The sequence below is a fragment of the Ricinus communis genome, chromosome 8 (genome assembly GCF_019578655.1).
Source record: "Ricinus communis isolate WT05 ecotype wild-type chromosome 8, ASM1957865v1, whole genome shotgun sequence".
In the NCBI taxonomy this organism is placed as follows: domain Eukaryota; kingdom Viridiplantae; phylum Streptophyta; class Magnoliopsida; order Malpighiales; family Euphorbiaceae; genus Ricinus; species Ricinus communis.
The window spans coordinates 25,243,977-25,250,023 of NC_063263.1; the positions used below are offsets into that span (position 1 = coordinate 25,243,977).

Here is a 6,047-nt window from a genome sequence, read left to right on the forward strand (position 1 = left end):
ACAACACTTGATCCTTCGTTACTTTCTTGCATTACTTGCTTAACTTCCAGCAACTTGTAGCCTACTTTCCATATTTATACGTACCCTACCTTAACCCCATTACAACCTGGCTCAAGACCCTTTGATCATGATTATTGATTATTTCGTAGTAGTGGAGATTGGATCTATAAGCAAGTCTATGGTAAGCACTTTTTCTGTATTTTTGCATTGAGAGCTTTGCGATCTTCTTTCACCTATATACACTTGTGTGTTTTGAGTGACATCTTGTGAGGCATGGTTCTCAATTTCTCAATTTAGATGGTTTATCATTTTAACTTTAGCAACTTTATTAAGTTTGTTCTCTCTCTTAAGGATTTAGTGATTTGGGGATTTTGGAAAAAATCATTATGGAGTTTTGAAATTTGTTTTAAGCTAACCCCCTGCAATGCATTTGATTGAGTTATTTGGTATCTGTTTGAGGAGTGAGTTGTTGATTGCTTGAGGACAAGCAAAAGTTTAAGTGTGGGGTAATTTGATAAGCATCATACTATACATGTTTTCATGCCCGATTGTTTACATTTTTATGCATGATTATCCCGTTTTATGCTAGAATCACCTGTCTTTTGTTTCCTTTCTCGTTTCAGGTCATTTTCGAAGGACACCATCAATAATCGAGGGAAATACGTGTGATTACGGACCAAAATCCATCAAATTGGGTGAGACCTAGCACCCCGAGGGTTGAGCACGGCCTAGACTCCGGCCGTGCTGAATTACCAAGAGGCTATCCCAAATTGTGCCATTTCAGCAAGACTTCCGTAGCCACCACGGCCTCCAAAGACGGCCTGTGGTGGCTCAAAGACCGGCTTGGCACGGCTTGGAAGGAGTCAAGCACAACAGACTCCACAGTGATTCGGCCGTATCACTGACCCGCCGAATCATCACACCGGACTCCTACGAATCAACTATATAGGCAATTTTGAGTTCTTTTGGAGGGGGATGAATTTTGGACTCAATTCCAAGACACACACTTAATAAATTGTTTTCTATACCTCAATTGTAGACCTTGAGAGATCAAATTCATCAATTGAAGGAGAGATTTCACTTGTTCCAACATCGAATTGAAGATCAAGACAAACTTTGGGAGCATTCAAGAGGCAACTAGGGTTTGAGATTTCGAATTTGCAAATTTAGGGTTTTTCATTCGGCTTGAAAGAGAAGGGTGTACATGCCTTTAATTTTCTTTTCCTTATTTTGTTCCCTAATTGCTTTAACCATGAACATGAGTAGCTAGATCTTTTGAACCCATTGGGGTTCACCTTTGTTAATGGATTATGCTTAATTGTTAGTTTTATAATTGTCATTCTTGTAATCTTCTTGCTATTTAGTAATAAAAGTTTGATTCAGTTAATTTGAGACGTTGAATTAATTGTTTATTAGGCTGTTTCTTGACATTGAGAAATGCTTGTTACAACTGGACATTGAATAGTAAGGACTGGTAGTTAACACCTAGAGATAAGGTTGATTTACTCGCCAGATTAAGAATTAATAACTCTTAATAGTTTTAAATCATACTTAATGTTAATCTATAGTAATCCGATAGGAAGAGATTCCATTAGGTTAGTGCAGGTTTAGGAATCCGGTAAGCTCGAGAGAGGAACTGGGATTCAATTCAGGATTTAGGCACGGGTAAGCAAGATCGGCAATCCATAAAATTCATCTTTAGAATTCCATCACTTAGGCTCCCTTTTGGGTTTGTTTCTCTCTTTGCAATTGTCTTTTGATTGTTCGTTGTCCTTCATTTACTTAATTGCACTCATAACCATTAGCTGGTATGTTAGAACTTTCACACCCTATTTCAGACTAGATAACATAGCAAGTAGTAGTAACTCTAGGTTCACCCGATCTCCAGGGATACGACCTTGATACTCACTAGTGCTAGGCTGCATCGGTAGGTTCACTGCCTTAGGTGTAGGTTGCATAAAGAGCCCATCGATTAACAAATAGAAAATTTCACTCTAGTTTTCAAACAATCCCTGGCAACGGTGCTAAAACTTGATGATTGCTATCTATGCAGCCACAATCTAAGGCAGTGTACCTATCAATGCAGTCTAGCATTAATGGCGAGTATCAAGGTTGTATTCCTCGAGAAAGTGAAATCCCAGAGTTACTCCTTTGTTCTCTATTATATTAGCCTAAAATGAATGATGAATAAATTCTAAACTAACTAATAGCTACAAACTAAGTTCTAAGGGAGATGCAGGAATAAATGGATAAATGAAATAACCAAGACAAGGAAGCAAACCCAAAGGGAACCTAAACTAGTTGGCAATCAAACAAAAGATAAAGGATTGATGAATCCAATTATGCTACCCGTGGACGAATTCTTAACTGAATTCAGTTTCTCTCACAAGATAACCGAATTCCTAAACCTAATAACCTAAAGTTGGAATCTCTTCCTAACAATTGATTCTTAAATTAGCATTAAGCTTTAATCCGCCTCTATTAAGCTTTGTTAATTCTTAATCTGACTAGTTAATTATCCTTATCTCTAAGTGATTATTAACCAGTTCTTGCTATTCAAAATTCCAAATGCCAAATGGACTTCTCAATCATATAAAGCAATCTAAACACCACAATTCACAATGTCTCATGAATAATGCATTATCTTATTAATACTGAAAGCAAGAAGAATACAAAACTAACTCAAACAATCCAACAATATAATATTAAGCCAACATAGTAAAGAAATCCCAATGGATTTAATCAATCTAGCTAAACATGTTCATGTTTAAAACAATCTAGGAAATCTATTACAATGAAAGAATAATGAAAATGAAACATATACACCCTTTATTCTTGAATTGGATGAACAGCTCCAAATCTGGATCTGCACTACGGTTAATCTCCCAAATTGCCTCTTGAATTGCTCCACTATTGTTTTGCACTCGGAACCTTATGATTCTAGGATTCTTCCTCTCTGAAACTCTCTCCCAAACTCAGCATTATGCAAAAACTGAGCCAGCCGCCAAGCTCTCTCTCACTCCTTGCTTTCTAACCCTAAAAAAATAGTTTTCCTTATATAATTATCTCAGCATGGTCGTGGTCAAGGCCGTGCTGGAGTCCAGGTCGTGTTGAAGCTTCGGATCTCACCACTTAGGGTTTCGGTCGTGCCCCCGCCGGTGTTGAGCCACCACGGGCCATGCTGGAGGTCGTGGTGGCTACGAAAACCGTGCCTAAAATGCCATTTTTGAAGACCAAAAGCTCATGGTTGGTCACGACCAAAGTCTAGACCGTGGTGGTCAGCACAACCTTGACCTATTGCGAGCTCTTGTCCGATCTTGATGAATTCCCATCCATTTTTGGATTTTTTGATCTATAATTGCTCAAATACTAATGATGGTCCTATAAATTCTCCTGAAATGCAAAAGAACACAAAACACGGGTGATCTTGGAATAAAAGCACAATAATTGCTAAAAAAATACGCAATAATATGCAAGCAAATATGTGTAAAACTATGCATATCAATGAGCATCGAGTAGGTTAATTCCTACAAAACTCAAGAATAAACACATTCCAAGCAACATCTAGTAAAAGTTCAGTAAACTAAAATCATCTCAAAATAAAACAAACTAAAATTAAACTAAGATATCAAACTAGAAAAGTAAATAAATAAATAAAAGATGTCCAAAAACTCAAAAAGCATAAATAGATTCGGAAATGCCTCCCGAAGGTGCTTCTTTTTGTTCGAGTCGTCTAGCTGGACTCTAGAGCAGTATTCCTGCATCGCCAGCAAATTGAGAAGGTGGGCTCAATGTAAGCTGGGGCTTGAGGCATATAAGCGCAAGGAGGAAGTCCAATGTGTGTAGTAGATGACCAAGGAGGTGCTCTCCACACCGAGTCGGGATGCCCATTCATCCACTCCAAATCCTATATCGGTGACCTGTCATACAGAAACTTACAACTACCCTTCTCGGGTGTATAATAGTACAAAGTCTCAAATTGATACAAGTTGTTTTCTTCAGATGAATAACACACATCAATAGAGAACGAGACATGTATAGCATCATCCAATTATACATCCTGTGGTTGCTTATCACATGCAAGACTAATTCCATCAATACTGCAAATGGCCTGAACATGATCGGTGGGAGAACTATCAAATGGGGATAAACTAAAAGTAACACAGTCATCCCCTATATTAAGTTCTAACTTTCCCTCAAATACGTCTATTTTAGCTCTAGCCGTGGCAAGGAAAGGTCTCCCCAAAATCAATGGTACACCATGCTCATTATCCATATCCATAACCACAAAGTCCACAGGAAATATGAACTTATCTACCTTTACTAGCACATTCTCCACAATCCCCCTAGGAAGCTTATCAGAACGGTCAGCTAATTGAATGCACATCCTAGTGGGTTTTGCCTTCCCCATACCTAGCTTATTGACAAACTAGTGGGCATGACATTTATGCTAGCCCACAAATCAGCTAATGCATCATCAACACACAAGTTACCCAAAGTGCAAGGAATAGTGAAACTCCCTGGATCGTGACGTTTATCTGGCAACTTGCTCTAAAACACTACTGAGCACTCTTCGTTAAGCTTAACATAGGCTACTTCCTCCAACTTCCTTTTTCTACTAAGTATGTCCTTTAAGAACTTGGCATACTTCAGCATCTACTTCAATGCATCAATAAAATGCAAGTTAATCTGCAGTTGTCTAAAAATATCCAAAAACTTACTGAACTGCTTTTGCACTTTTGCTTGTTTGAGTCTAACAGGATAAGGAATCTTAGGTTGATATTCCCTGACTGGGATCGGTTTCACCTTTTGTCCCTCAAGTTTCTTAACCTTATTGCTCGCCTCTACCTGCAAATCAATAGTGGAGTCGTCAAAAACAGGCTTAGAAGGAGCTGAAACTAACTTACCTGAACGCAAAGTGATGGCGTTCACGTGCTCCCTCGGGTTAGACTCAATGGTGCTAGAGAGCGCTCCTTGTTGCCTCTCAGACAACATCTTAGAGATTTGACCAATCTGAGTCTCCAAGTTCTGAATCGAGGCCTGCTGATTCCTAAGTGCACTATCAGTTTGCTGGAACCTCATCTCCGTAGACGTCACAAACTTCATCATAAGCTCCTCAAGATTTGACTTCTTTTCTGGTGGAGGAGGAGCTTGTGCAGACCTAGCTGGCTGTTGTTGTGGCTGCTGATAAAGTCTCTGAAAACATGGTGGACCCTGGGTATTATTGTTCCTCCAACTGAAGTTGGGATGATTGTGCCACCCAAGGTTATATGTGTTGCTGTAAGGGTTATTCTGCTGACTTGGGGCATTTCCCATATAATCAACCTGCTCAACATCAGAAGACACAGCAAAAATAGAGGGAAAAGTAGAAGAAGGTGAAGCAAACATACCTCCTGCAGTACAGTTTGCACTGTAGTGCAGGCCACCACAAAACTCGCAGCTAACGCCCGCTGCATGAATCGACATTTGGAGTTGGTCAATCTTCTTGGTTAGAAGCTCCACCTGAGCTGCTAAGGCTACTATAGAATCCACTTGGTTGACCACTCCTTGTCTTCCTGGTTGGCTCCTAGAGGATTGCCACTGATAATTGTTCATGGCCATTTCCTCTATCAAGTTTTGAGCCTGCTCGGACGTCTTACTATTTAGCGGCCCACCTGTTGCAGCATCCACCATCTGCCCTGTCACAAGGTTCAACCCGCTATAGACGGTCTGAACCTGCATCCACACTGGCAATCCGTGATGTGGGCAGTATCTCAAAAGGTCCTTAAACCTCTCCCATGCATCGTACATGCTTTCATCATCAAACTGCACAAAAGAAGATATGTCATTTCTAAGTTTAGCAGTTTTAGCTGGAGGAAAATACTTATATAGAAATTTTTTGGCCAACGCCTTCTAGGTAGTAATCGTCTGCTGTGGAAGAGACTGCAACCATCTCTTTGCTCTGTCCCTCAAGGAAAATGGAAACAATCTCAGCCGAATGGCGTCATCGGTTGTTCCATTTATCTTGAATGTGTCACAAATCTCCAAAAAGTTGGAGATATGTGCAT

General features: G+C 39.8%; 1 non-coding gene across 1 annotated transcript; it reads left to right on the forward strand.

The window, feature by feature from the left end:
* The first annotated feature begins 5,731 nt into the window (after positions 1-5,731).
* Positions 5,732-5,838, forward strand: LOC112533922. Its single transcript, XR_003078257.1, has one exon. It is a non-coding gene; the product is annotated as a small nucleolar RNA R71 (small nucleolar RNA).
* Positions 5,839-6,047: the final 209 nt, after the last annotated feature.